The sequence below is a fragment of the Calonectris borealis genome, chromosome 12, assembly GCF_964195595.1.
Source record: "Calonectris borealis chromosome 12, bCalBor7.hap1.2, whole genome shotgun sequence".
NCBI lineage: Eukaryota > Metazoa > Chordata > Aves > Procellariiformes > Procellariidae > Calonectris > Calonectris borealis.
The window spans coordinates 12,722,882-12,737,077 of NC_134323.1; the positions used below are offsets into that span (position 1 = coordinate 12,722,882).

General features: G+C 36.0%; 1 protein-coding gene across 2 annotated transcripts in view; it reads right to left on the minus strand.

Annotated features, from left to right (window-relative positions):
• GARRE1 (granule associated Rac and RHOG effector 1) overlaps positions 1 to 14,196 on the minus strand; it is a 61,221-nt gene that overhangs the window by 41,970 nt on the left and 5,055 nt on the right. Inside the window, exon 2 of one of the 2 annotated variants that reach the window (XM_075161393.1) lies at positions 12,816 to 13,482. The exons of the other annotated variant lie outside the window; for it this stretch is intronic. The gene's annotated coding sequence lies outside the window, so the exon portion shown is untranslated. The remainder of the gene's footprint in view (positions 1 to 12,815; positions 13,483 to 14,196) is intronic. 2 annotated transcript variants of the gene reach the window in all.

Sequence of the window (14,196 nt, forward strand, 5' to 3'; positions counted from 1 at the left end):
TGCCCAGGAAAACAAACTATATTCTATGCTGAAGAGAGGGACATGATGATTAGGCCTTTCATATCCCTCTCATGTCGAAAATTATAGAATTATCAGAAAACTGTAATCATGAAAATGTTAAACTAAGGAGAATGTATTTTTACAGCAAATGAACATAATTATGTTTACCATATTTGGGCCCAAAGTTGGCTGGCAATTCAGTCTGTATATAGACAGCAATATCTGATTCACTGTCACAGGATATGAATAAACCAGAGCAACCCAGTGTGAATAACAGTCTCCCTCCTATAACAAAACCAAACATTAGTGTGTACATAATACTCCAAAAGCATCATACAATACTACTGTAAATAGCGATTTCATAAATAGGAGTAGTTGAATAGTTTTAACCTTAATTCTAAAAATCATTCTTGAACTAGATCTTTGTAACAGGAGACTTCTGGAACTGTCAAAATGCTTTAATTCTAACAAATCTATGGTTTCTAATATATTAGATTATGTAGAACTAATTTCTGTAGCTGATGAAGGAACAGTGGTGACAAGTAATTTGAGATCATAAAGTTTAAAAAAGTAGAAACGGTAGCATGCATACTTCATAACCTTTTCTCATTTCTTCTAACCAAAAAAGCTGCTTATGTGTCTTGGGCACAGTGTTCCCCTCCTCATTAAGACCAGAATTTATAAGTCTTAATTAAATATAGATGAGATTTTTAAAATAGCACTAACTCATCCTGCATAGTTGGGGCCAAAACATGATTAGTTATAAGATCAAATGTAGCACCCTTTCAGTTTATAAATCTCTAATACAAAATAAAAGGGAAAAATATAGCCAAATCTTGCCAACTATAACCTTTCCCTCTTCAAGAACACCCAAAGCTTAGCGCTTATCTAGTTGTTCTGCCTGCTTTACACAACAGACAACTAAAAAAATCCTTCCCCGAGTTGCTCAATCTTCTGCAAATGCCATTAACAACTGGTTCAAACACAAGTTAAGCACTAGAGACAAAAGGATTCTCCTCTTGCCCTTCTTCAGCACACCCCTGTGTTCCAGAAAGTACCACCCCACCTTCAACACAATGGCAACAGTTTACATCTTTGAGACTCCAGTATCCAGTGCCTTCCATTAGCTGCCTCAGTAATCCTGCTTTCTGTTTCAGTCCACAGAATAATTTGTTGCCTTTTATCCACACAATGTAAATGCCAAAGTAGGCCACGGGTCAACTTAAAATCAAAAAGCTGCAGACTGAAGGCTGAGGAATGCTAGAGCAATCCTAGGTCTTCCCCATCCACTCCTTAGACTGACACAGCTGTAAGAAATTTCTGGTTTTAAAAGCAATTAGTTACTTGGATTTTGCATTTGATATGTCCTTCCTAGGAAGACTAGCTTGATTAAAGTTATTTTCCTTTTATTGAGAAAAGCAAAAGATTTTAATATTTTAACAGACTACTGTTTTCCTGCTTCTTTAAAACAGAGTTAACACTCTCAATAATGAAGAATTGAATTGAATAATGAAGAATTGAATAATGAATAATAATTGAATAATGAAGAATTGAATTGAATATGTATTGAATTTCTTTCAATACATATAAATTCACACCTTTGGAGAATAAATCTCTTTTTTTTAAGGTAGTGTAGATGCTACCAAGGAATATAAATAACTTCACACAACAGCTACTTGCTAACAAACGCATACATGGAATTCTGCTGGCAGGTCTCAGCAGCATGCATAGCTTTTCTAGCTTCCGGCTTTAAGCTGCTACATTAAGTACATGGCATGGAAAGGCATACAGCAGTCAAACTGATGCTCAGACAAATACTGATGTGATTTGACTGATGTAATGTGATTTTTTTCTTTTAAAAAAATGCATGGTTCTCAGGCTAAAAATTATTCCCCAAAAAACTCTCCAAATATTTCCCAATAAAATTATCAATTGTTAAATAATTATCAATCCTAATTTACAACATATAAAGCATAGTCAGACCAGCGTACCACGTCCTGAAAGTAGAAGTACTGATAGTTTTATATAAACAATTAAGCCCTCAATCATGGGCATGATTTGTCACCAGGTTATGTGCCAAAATTTCTGCAAGAAATTTTTTGCCCAGCAGAAGATACAATGGGATATTTATGCTGGTATAATACATCTTGAAAGAGAAACAGATGTAATATTTTAATCCATAAAACAAATTAACATGATGTGATTGATCTATTCAGCAGAAATCAAACATCCATAAGCAAACATGAAGACTTAAGCTTAAGCTTTTATTATGTGTTAGACCTTTCTGAAAACTCACCTGTGTGTTCCCCCCAAAGCACCTAGTACCAACAGTCCAAGATATCACACACATGCATCAGTGGAAGATCCTAACTTCATACCTAATTAAGTACATCCAATAGTATCTCTCTATATTCATTAACAGAGCTGAATTTTGTTCACAAATAAAGACTAGAAAGAAACATTTAAAAGTTTAAGTGGTATCTTCTGATGTGTCAATTATACTTAAGAATTATTATCAACTAGGCTTACATTAAATGACGATTAGGTGATTTAAGCCATGCTGACGCTCCTTCCCAGTAACTTATGTTGACAAAGGGCCTTCTGCTGCAGAAATTGCAACACAGTAAAGCTCTGCCAGCCATAAGACACTGCAGAGATGCCAAATACATTTAAGCAATGTTTCAATACCAGCTGATGCATTTATTACAGATCTGGCCAGACTCCTTTCAAATATATTTCTTAAGTATTAGATTTAGAAAAAGCGACCTTTTCGCCACCAGGACTGTTTGTGCAGAGGGCGTGCTGACAGCCAGGACCACCCCACCGGTACCAGGCACTGCTCATCGCTAATCTGGCATCAGCAAGCCATGGTAAGGAGAAGGCTATAATACACAACACTAAGCACCACGGCGATGCCTGGCAATTTCTACGTTATATATTACTACAACTCCCCCCCCCAGGCACCATTTTTAGCCACTGCTGGATTTCCTCCCTTCTCCCCATCCCCCAACCAGGCTCCAAACCTTGAAGTAACCTTGTTTTGTCCCCCCCCCAGAGACAGTTCCATGCCTGAAACATAACCTCTAATCTTATTTTCTATTTCTAGCATACAATTCACGACCCTTATCCCAATTTTTTAAATTAAATATCCTCCATGTTGCAGACTCTGCTTCCTACAGTCAGGATAGTGCACAGAGTATGTCAGAATTTATAACCGTATGTTTCTTGTTGAGGACAATTTTACATTACTTTTAAGAGCATTAGAAACATACAGTATTTACACAATACAGGTTTAACAGCCTTCTCTGAAAAAGAGGTTTTCAATACTACTGTCAGTACTCCATTGCAATGAAACAGCTTTATTTGTTAGAAGGTTTAGATAAAGACCTTAAAATACAACAGATCTGCATTTCAGGGCAGTTTGCAAAGCAAAGCATTAACTTCCAGCAATTACTGATACTTGGAGAGTATCCGTGAACATTAAGCTGAAGTCTTACAAATTACAGAGTTTTATTACAAAGAAAGTCTTCTCATTTAACACCATCTATTTATGAGAAGGACTTTGCTTAAACTTGTTTGGTTTTTTGCAACAACAAAATATGTCATTTGTTTGCCATCAATTCTGTAACATTTCTTATACAAAACAAATTAAAATAAAAATGGCCTACTGGATCAGATGTCCATCTAGGCCACAATGGCAGTGGTCAAAATTTATACTTTTAATTAATTAGCACTATCCATAACCCTCTTCCATATTTTTATCAGTTATACACAATTTGTGCAGTTGCTAGGGCAAAACGTTCCTCCATGCACAAATTCTCCCACAAAAGCACTTTGATACAGAACAGCTCCCTGAAGAATGAAAAAATATTTTTCTGTCTCCGAAGTGGTGAAAAACAAGAAGTTTCCAGGATGCGTCCCAAGCCTGGAGGTTGCAGTCTGACACAGCCATGCCCTCTCAGAGCTGCAGAGAGTTACAAGTACACGTCTGCATTTTCATGAGCCACATGCTAACACTCTTGTGCCTACCCCAAAATAAGCTACTTCAGTCCCAGAAAACACACCCCCACGGAGCGTGGGGGGAATGTCTGTCACTGTTCAGCTGGCTGTGTGCTTACCCTGCAGAGAGGAACTGATTTGGTCACTGTGCATTAGTGAATACCTTCACTTACACACAGTGAAAGTTAAAAAAAAAAAAGTAAATTCCAATGTACCCACATACCAAAGTATTTATAACGCTTATACCAAGCTAGTAGCTAGCCTTTCAAAACAAGGCCAACTATATTAATATGACTTTCTGTTAATTAATCAGAAAATTAGTCAGCCTAGGATGCTAATAGCAAAGAAATTGCCTGTAGTACATCACAAAATTACTTTCTGAATTATATTTTAGACATAATCAGTTATGGGAAAACTTGACCACACAAGCAAAATTAGGAAAGGAGGAATAATCCTTGAACTAAGACATGGAAGTGTTACGACACGTTTTGTTAAATTTATATATATCTTACCAACACGTTTTACAATAAATACGGGTTTTTTCGCATTGGTCTGCACAGGCAGTTCTAGTAAATACCATTAGTTTGTTCTACTTTCTCTCTCCCACTCCTTCAGCTTCCATCCTATTCTCAGCAGGGCATCGTTTGAATTTATTGATAGTTCCACAGAAATTGAATAGTGCAAACAGGAGGACAGCCTCTAGCAATTAAGAATAAAAGCAGGTAAGTGAACATAACTCAGACTAGCGAAAAACAAGTGTGAGAAGTTTTTAAGGTAGCAGAGCTGGATTTTGAAATGGACTGGAAAACAATAAATATAGAAATTGTGAACCCAAGAGTCATCTCATCAACATACTATCAGATCAATTTATACTATGAAGAAAAAATTACCACAATAACAGGAGCAGTGCAATTAGAAGTAGCCTGACATGAGATTCATTCGTAGGTGGCTACTGGGGGAGTAATAATACTTTCTTTTCTTACTTAAAAAAAACAAGTAAAATTACACTGTCAACATAAATGATAATTGCAAGTCAGGACTGCCTTTCCCTCAGGAAAAAAAAGGATGTTATAAAAACATATTTTGAATGGTAACTTCATTGAGTCTTAAGGGTCAACGTTTGAAAGCTTCTCCACCCCACCCCAAGATGAGGACTAGAAACATTTCAAAAAACCTCACTGAGATTCTCATGTCAATGAATGACAGCCACAAAAATTTATCATAGCACTAGGAAAATATTTGCAAGTATGTTTTCAAAAGGATACTGTTATTCAAATGGAAAAAGAGCATCACACCACCACTGTCCAACAACCCAACGATTTCAAAATATTAAATTCATTAATTATTTTATTATTGCGGTCTCCATAAAATACATAATTAAAGAACTAATACAATATGGCTTGTCGATGTAAATACAATTTTAAAAATGTTTTCCCACAGTCTCTGCTTTTAGTATGAAAGTTGCAGAAGCCATTCTGAAGTCCTTACTGAAGACTATATTAAGGAGGTCTTTACTTTTTCAAAACTGTTTCCACTCCCATCTTTCATAAACTTGTGGAAACACAGTATAGGTGATTTTAGCCATGTAAGAATATTCGTCATTAGTCATAAAGAATGAAAACCAAGTATGTAGCAAAGTAAATCCATACCTGACATAATTTTAAAATCCTTACTTCATTGGGAAAGAGCTCCTGGAGTACAATCACTGCTGCAGGCTGCAGATGCATGATTATTTGTGCCTTAATTTTGGGTAAAGCATGCAATAAACATTCTACTAAGTCAAACCAACCCTTTTAACATACAATAGTTTATATGAAACATTCAAATCACTCAATGAACATCTGAAAAAACATTTACGCTCACTGAAAATGTAGGGATTTTTTTTAAATTTCTGAAAGGAAATCTGAGAAGGATTTCTGAAAAATAATGCCTTCCACTTACAACCCACCAGCATCATCAGGTGGAGTCATCATAGTGCTAACAGCAATACTGTTACTACTGCTGTCAGTACTGGAGCTTAAAGAAATGAACACTAATCATCATAATGGCTGATTAATTGTTTTGTTTGGTATTTAACAATAGAGTTATTAAATTCATTTTTAAAAATTACTTTAACAATTCAACTTTAAAAATTAAGTATATTAACATGATCTACAAGAATATTAACATGATCTAGTAAACATTGTATTTAAGATAAAATTAGTGGCCAAAATAGACAACATGTGCCTTCTGACTCTCTGCTACCTGCCACAAACTTCCACAACACATCTGATTCAGCCCACATGCAGCTTTCCTTCCCAGGACCCCGCAGCCTGCTATGAAACCCACCTTCCCGCAAGAAGCCAGACACTGCTGTAATCAACACCTCTCAAGAACCACAGCCAGGGATCTTCTGTTTGAACACAGATCTCATCTAAAACATTCCCACATATTCACTACTTTCAAGTTCTTCCAACCCCAGTGGAACCGTCACACTGGCTATGGCTCAGCCAGACTGATTTTGGACAAAACTCAATGCTCACTACTACTCCATAATCAATATTATGGAAACAACTCCTTCCACACATGTCTCAGGAGAAGGTAAGCGAAATTATTTCTTAGGCAAAAAGTTCACCTTACATCTGCTTTAAGATCAACAACACAGTAATAGACCCCCACAGAACAATTAACTGTTTGGAAAGAACCCTGCTACTAGACCCTAAGATCTAAGGCTCAAACTTCCACTATAGTTCTTTACTATGTTCTCCATTTAGAGATGATATATCATCTTCCACATTTTTTACCCATTAGGCAAGCTCTGATAAAAACCTGAACTTATGTGTACTCTGCTCCTGAATTACTGATGGCAGCAGAAAGTGCAAATCGCTCCTGCACAATCAAACAAAACAGCTAACACGCTTTTACAGGAAGGATTTCCATCCATTCTTGTTTTCCAAAGCATTATATGGAAAAAAAACTAGAAAACTGTGTTCCTACTGCTACTAATAAGGTAGGTTCCTTCCAAGGTTCTGTAAGGATCTTGCTCTATTTCCAGAGTTATTCTGTTAGGCAGTTACAACTTCTATATTCTGCATAAGCCTACAATATATATCTGTAGAAATCTGTCAGGGAACACTACAATGAATAAACACAGGCATGCTACATTTATTTTTTGCATCTTCTTTTCAAAAAAAACCCTATTATAATATCAAGTCTGTAGTTACCTGCAGTTTTTGAACACTAAAAATATGTCTGTGCCTGTCTTGCTTTCAATTCAACAACATTGGTCCTATTTTCAATTTCTTTTTCCTACCTTTAGATTCACTCCAGCAAGCTTAAAAAACACAGTATTAGAGATCCTTCCTACACACTAAGGTATTTATATAATTGTTTTTATCCACAATACAAAATACATGTTTCCTGCATACACCTAACAATACCTGTTATGTGCATATTACATGATGTATGTTCTCCTTTATTAAGGGATTTGCATTTCAGTGAGTCATTTTCTCAAAATTTCCATTCTAGAAATAAATAATTACCTTCCTTCAAAGTGTCCAGTAACACTATGCAGCTGGAGCAGACCATACCACTTTTTGCATTTATTATTTTATTAGGAACAATGTGTACTACAGTCAGAACTAGGACTAACCACAATCAGAATATTATTTGATACTTTAGGGATTTTTATCCTCAGCTACCGCTCATGTATTGCTGTGCAGCAGGAGAGTTTAAGCAGTGCTTCAGCTGCACGGACACTAACTCTCATACCAAACTGAGTTTAGAACAACAGGAAATCTTTTGCATTTGCAGCACAGCAGATTCCTCTCCCCATCTTTCAGCTAACATTCCAATCCTCACTGTGTAATACATACAAACAGGAGCGTTTTAAATGTGAATTAAGTGTGAAGCAGGGAAAAAAGTAGTAAAAGTAGGAAAAAGAAATAATCACAGGGAGAACAGAAAAGGAGAGTGAGTGGATTCAATAGCATAAGAAAATTAGATGATTGTGGGCTTGGCAGTGAAACTGATGGTTTTCTTTACAATGTATCTATATGATGATATTCAAAATTGAGATTAAACTATATTTTAGGGCTCTCAAATGCTATTAGTAAGGCATTCTGCTGCTTTTTGAGTTGCTGTACGCATATCAGCAAATAATTTTAAACAGTATAGCGACTTATAAAATGGAGTCTTATCTCCTCTTACAGCTAACGCATTATTCTGTGTCTGGAATAGAAAATTCTTCCACAGACTGCTTTTCATATCTTTCAGGTGATTATGCTGGCATTTCTTTGCCTCTGAAATTGAAACACATAGACTCCATTCACGTAGACACTTCTTTGTCCATATTTTGGATAAGAGTGGATTTTTATTGGTCAGAAGTGGTACTTATTCACTACTAATAAAAACAATTTCAATGTTACATTAAGCAATCTATACTAGTAAGTTCCTAGAAGATAACTCCTCAAGAAAAGAGGTCAACGAAAAAAATCTTGTGGCATCTAGGTTTTTACCACACACCAATGCTGTAAAAATCTGAGTATCTTATCCTCATTTGTGTCAGATTTAAGCTTGTTATTCATAAATGAATGGAAAGGTTTTCACCTAATTATTTGTTCATTCTAAAAGATTACATTGAGTAATCTCAATGATTACTCATTGAGTTTATGACTGAGTAGTTGCTTTGCTATGTTTCTTACCGTACTCTTCAATATGAAGGTATTTAACAAGAAACCAAAACCTTTGAGCAGAGAAAAGAAAACAAACAAAAAAAGAAGAAAGCAGAAGGAGAGGCATTCCGGTATAAGTGCAAGTAAACCACAAGTACGTGCCACACAACCTACAGCTTACCACCAGTCCAAGCTGAGGCAATGCCTTCCACGTGAAAGAACATAAGTAGCAGTCTTAGAAAAAAAATAATTTCACCAGTGAAAACAAAAAAGAATTCTTTCCTTCACATCAACTACAAAGCATCGATTTCAAAGTATTACTTCTTAAAATGCTGGTTCTTACCTAAAAGATATAACAGGTCTTATCAGTGCTGGAATGCACAACAGTTCTAAGACAAGGGCATCTTGCATTTGAGGACACATATTGTTATATATAAGTCAACTTGTGAAATGCTTCCCCTCTCAGGATATTCTACAGCTGCAATTACTATTCCTGCTTTTTTCAGAATATATTAAGTGGGTCTTCTGAGATGACCAGGTTTGGACTATTTCAAATGGAGTACTGTCCCTCACAACACCGTCTTTTGGCCAAAATGCTATCTGCCTGTGACAGTGTAAGGTAAGTGAAAGCCAATGACCTATAGGTCTTAAGTCAATGGTGTGATGTAAAAGAAGAAGAAAAAAAACGCCCACAACACAAACCTTTAGAGACAGCTAAATAAGGAATAAGAAGTCAACTAAGTCAACAGTGTTTTGAGGCACAATCAGGTTTTTCGGATGCTACCAAGGACGATAATCAATATTCACACATATCTAGTTGCATAATATTTGCTCCAAGTCTATTGTTCCAAATTACAGCAGTTTAACTTTGCTCACATTAGGATTCATTTCAGAGAAAATATTTAGCATAGACATAGCATGCAAAATGCCCTGCATTCATATTATAATTTATTCCTCAACACACTAAACAACTGGATCAAAATACAGCATACCTTCCTATCTACGCTTTAATTATGAGGACTGTATCACTTACAAAACCTTAAGTTAAAAGGAAAAGGAGCATAATTATGTAGTGTAGAAAATTTCATAAACTATATTTACCCTTGTTTTTCTTGATATATGATTTAATGTGCAGTGAAAAACAACCAACACAACAGAGATGAACAACTCATGCTTCAGAACAGAATATATCCAATAGCGTATGCAAGGAAGACACAATATATTATTTCCCTGAAACCACAAGAATTTTTGAAAAGAAACTGCCTTGTATGTGCTAAAACAATTTCAGAACAAAATACAGATACAACTTTTTACCAGAAAGGCACTGACTGAAATACATAATTTTCATCTGTTTCAGGATGCAACTTAAAATATGACAACATACTATATCAGACAGAGAAAAGCATCCACTGGATGCACTGTGAAGCTGAAGAAGCCCATAAAAACGTGAATGTCTCAGGAAAAAGAACAAACAAACAGCAACTTAATGTCAAGTCAAATTTTATCAGTCCTATTAGCAGTAGTCTTCTCCATCGATCACAATGCACAAAGTTGAGGGCCATGAAGGCCTTTCAAGTGGAACAAACACATAGCAAAAGGTGTTGAAACAGAAGAGAAGGCAGACTCTAGACAGACTTTTTCCATCAATAATCCCCCTAAGTGCAAGGGATGGAGAAGCACACATTACAACACAAAACAATGAATAAGAGGGTAAGGACAAGCAATTCTGAAGAGACCAACAGCAATATGCTAATCTATAGATATTTCCTCAGAAACTGACTTGAGAAGTTTACTTTAAAAACACACTAAATTGTCACAAGAACCCCACATGTCAATGTATTGCACAAGCAACAAACTCTGTGCAGCTGTTTAAGAGCAAATTAAACTTAACATATTGTACATTTAAAGCCAGAGGAGCTATTCAACCATGAACTCTGGTATCTGTAAGCTACAGTAATTCACACACACAATTCAGTCCAACAACGTATCTGATTAAGGCATATCCTTCAGAGAAGCATCCAGAATCAAAGACATCATGAAAGGTTTTGGAGTAGTAACTCTCTGACATCTGACCAGCAACAACTTAAATAGCATTAGAGATTCAGTGATAAAAACACCTCCTGATGCTTGAAAGACAGCATCTATGACTTGAAAGGGACCTCTGCGGCCCTCATGGTCACCATGATATGGGAAGAGAAGGCAGAGCAAGAGAAGAGCTAGAATCTTTTAACACATGTTCAGGGGAAACATAATTAAGAGGCAAACCATGGTCTGTTATTCATTTGTCTGGTTGTATCAGACAATCCTAATCAAACCTCCTAAAACCCAACTGTTCCAGAAACTAAAATGGAAAAAAGGAAAAAAAAATCTTTTCCTGCTGTGTCTTCAAAGGAAGAAAATGCACTTTTCCCAAAAAACATTTCCCTAAATCTTGTATGTCAACTACAGATTTACTCTATCATACCAATCCATCACCACAAAAATGTAACATTCCTATATAAAAACAAAAAATGTATCATTAGTGGTTTTCAACAGATTTCATGTCCAGCAACATCTGCAGAGCAATAGATTTCACTTAACCAGACCAGGATCTTTTCTAACCACAAAACCAAGCAACAGATTAATTTCAAAATAGCACAGGTCAGATGTACCACTCTTCCACACGGATGAAGCAGTAAGTGCACTTGACCAAAGACTGCCAAACTAGACCATATGCTGTCCCATGACCCAAATTACTATTTCAGTTTTAAGACCAAATATTATATGAAACATAAGATTTAAATTAGGGTTGATAGCAAAGGTGTTCTACAGATCCAAGTTAAGAAGAACTTGTGAACAAACCTGTGTTAAATTCATGGCCAAATTTTATATAAAGTTTGCTAATTACCAAAGTTATTTTGTAACAACTTGTCTAAAACTTTATGATACTCACTCCTCTTTGGACCTGAAATGAGGTCAAAGTGCTGAATTCAACATCACAATCTGTTGCCCTGGAAATTGTTGCAATGTTTAGACAAAGAAGTTTATTATGAGATCTAATAGGATTGCTTGAAAGAAAATGTTTTCATTCTTTTCCTGAAAACCACACAAGACAGACAGAAAGACTGGAAGTTCTTTGAGTAAGGACTCTTCCAACATTTTAATACAGAACCAAGCATATTCCCAATAACAGTATATGTGCTCTTTTTTCAGAGTTTTGTTCTAATAATTGGCATTTCCTTCCAGCACCCCTATACAGCTTTCATTCAGCATGGAAGTCTCTTAAGAAAAACAAGCCACAGAATTAAAAGTCCACTTACACTTGCATTAATTTAGGAAATTTAATTTTTAGTTAACCTACCCTGCTCTTCTCTACATAAACTTCAGCAACTTCTCTTCAAAAATAGCTAAAACAGAAGTGCAAGTTATAATACTACCAAAACCTTAACCTTGCTTGTATCATAACTTGTGTATCTACACTGGTAGAAAGACAGTTTATGTGTACTCCGCTATGAGTTAGTAAAGTACGCCCAGTTTGCTCTCTGTAGGTAAAGAATGTACGAGTATCCACTCAAACCTCTGCCTTCCTGACGACAACCTGGCAGGACTTGATGATTTCATTTGCACTACTTAGAACTAAGCTCAGTAAACAAAATTCTGATCACTACCAAATATTACACATTTTTTTCATTCTCTTTTGCTTTTTATTTAATAAATGAGATTTTAGCTTTTCTAAATGATACATGCATATTTAGCAGTAGACCTATTTTTCAGCACCATATTAAAGTTCTTGATTACATCATCTGCTTGTAAATGTTCATCTCATGTAGGAAAAAGGGTATATCTTATTACCTTATTATTTAAATATTTGCAAACTGTGTTGCTCAGCCAAAAAAACACAAATATCTAACTATGTCTTTGGTAAGAGGCTAAATAAAGTTTATTCTGGAGCTATGAAACATGTACTGATGAAGATGGATTCTGTAACAACGTATTTGCATGGTTTTAGTTAACACTATTCTACACCACCTGGCCTGCTTGGACAAAGAATTGCAGACCACTCAACAGCAGGCAATATTGCTATTCTTCCCTCCCACCAAAAAACCTCCTATCCTTAGGATCTTTCCATCTTTTACTAAGCACAGGTGCCTTTAACAAATTATGAAAACCTGCATTCATTTTTACCTTCATTTGACAAACGTGGTTTCTTCTGAGCATTTGGAGATGATGAACTCATTCTACATTGAGGTTACCCTGCAGGATGCATGAAGAAGAACGTATAGATCTGGAAAAATGAAATTTTTAGGTAGCCTCTTTCTCCTTGTATTCTTCCTCCTTCTACATAATACCGTCCGGTGCAAGACTTGCAAATAGCATTCTGAGAAAAATTTTGAAATACTCAACAGAAAGACATTATGTTTCTCAAATCTTTTGGAGTCTGGCATAGAATTACATTTACCCACAGTGATCTTTCCCCTGTGATACTCAGTCTTCTACTCAAGCTGTGAGGATGCAGACACAAGAAAAGTCTTTCAACAAGAAGAGTGTTTCTGTGTCTGTCCTTTCTAGTCACTACAGCTTTCACTGGTTTTCAGCATTTCTGTTATATGCTAGGCCACATAAAAAGAATGTCTCCCTTCTTCAGGATGAAATTGCCAGCTTCAAGTACTTTTAAGGAAGTTTTTAAAATATTACCTTGTACTTAGACTCTTAGGAAGCAACACTTAAAAGATCTCCAGATTTTTCTGGAATGTGAGCTGTAGACATTCAGGTGCTTTATCTTTCTCCAGGGAAGCTCCTGTGCTTGGACTCAAACTCTTCTTCTAAGGCACAATCAGCCAAATTCTGTAATCTGTACAGAAGAGCAGGAAGTTCAACTTTCATAAACAAAAAAAATACTTAGGAACATTGCTCTGAATGGCCTGGTATCAGACAGACCATGTGGACATGCTTCAAAGGATCTAATTTTACCCCAGTAAATCCAGAGGAATTCCCAATACCATCCAGAAACTCACAAACATATCAAGTTATCACAGTGAGGTAATCTACTTGGGAAACTAAAAACAGTCAGTTACTGACAGGATTAAAGATATATTTCATTGCTAGATAACTCTCACATGAATGAATCACACTAGGGATGCCTGTGGAGAAGTAAGTGGAGAAAAGGTCCATCACGGTCCTTTCTTCCTACTCTTCTCCTACCCTCTCCTCTACAACACATTCCATACACTGCTTTAAAGTTCCCAAAATACAGCATGTTAGAATAAAGCATTCAAGAATCAAAGTTAAATATTATTATTTCTATCAAGGGAAACAAACTTTCCCTTAGGTTCAGAAACTGTTTAAGTTGAGAAGTTTTGTTCCGTTCCCACATCGCAGAGTACACTGCACAGAGCCTGTGAGGAATTTTCTGTAATTGGACAGTACCATTTAAATGTCAACTTTGAGTACACAACTAAACAATAATAACAGTATTTCAGCTGTGATTCAACAAGCAGTTGATGTGTTCCCTTATAACTTTCTAATCAACACACATGTAGTGTCAGGAAAGAAAAACAGAGTATCT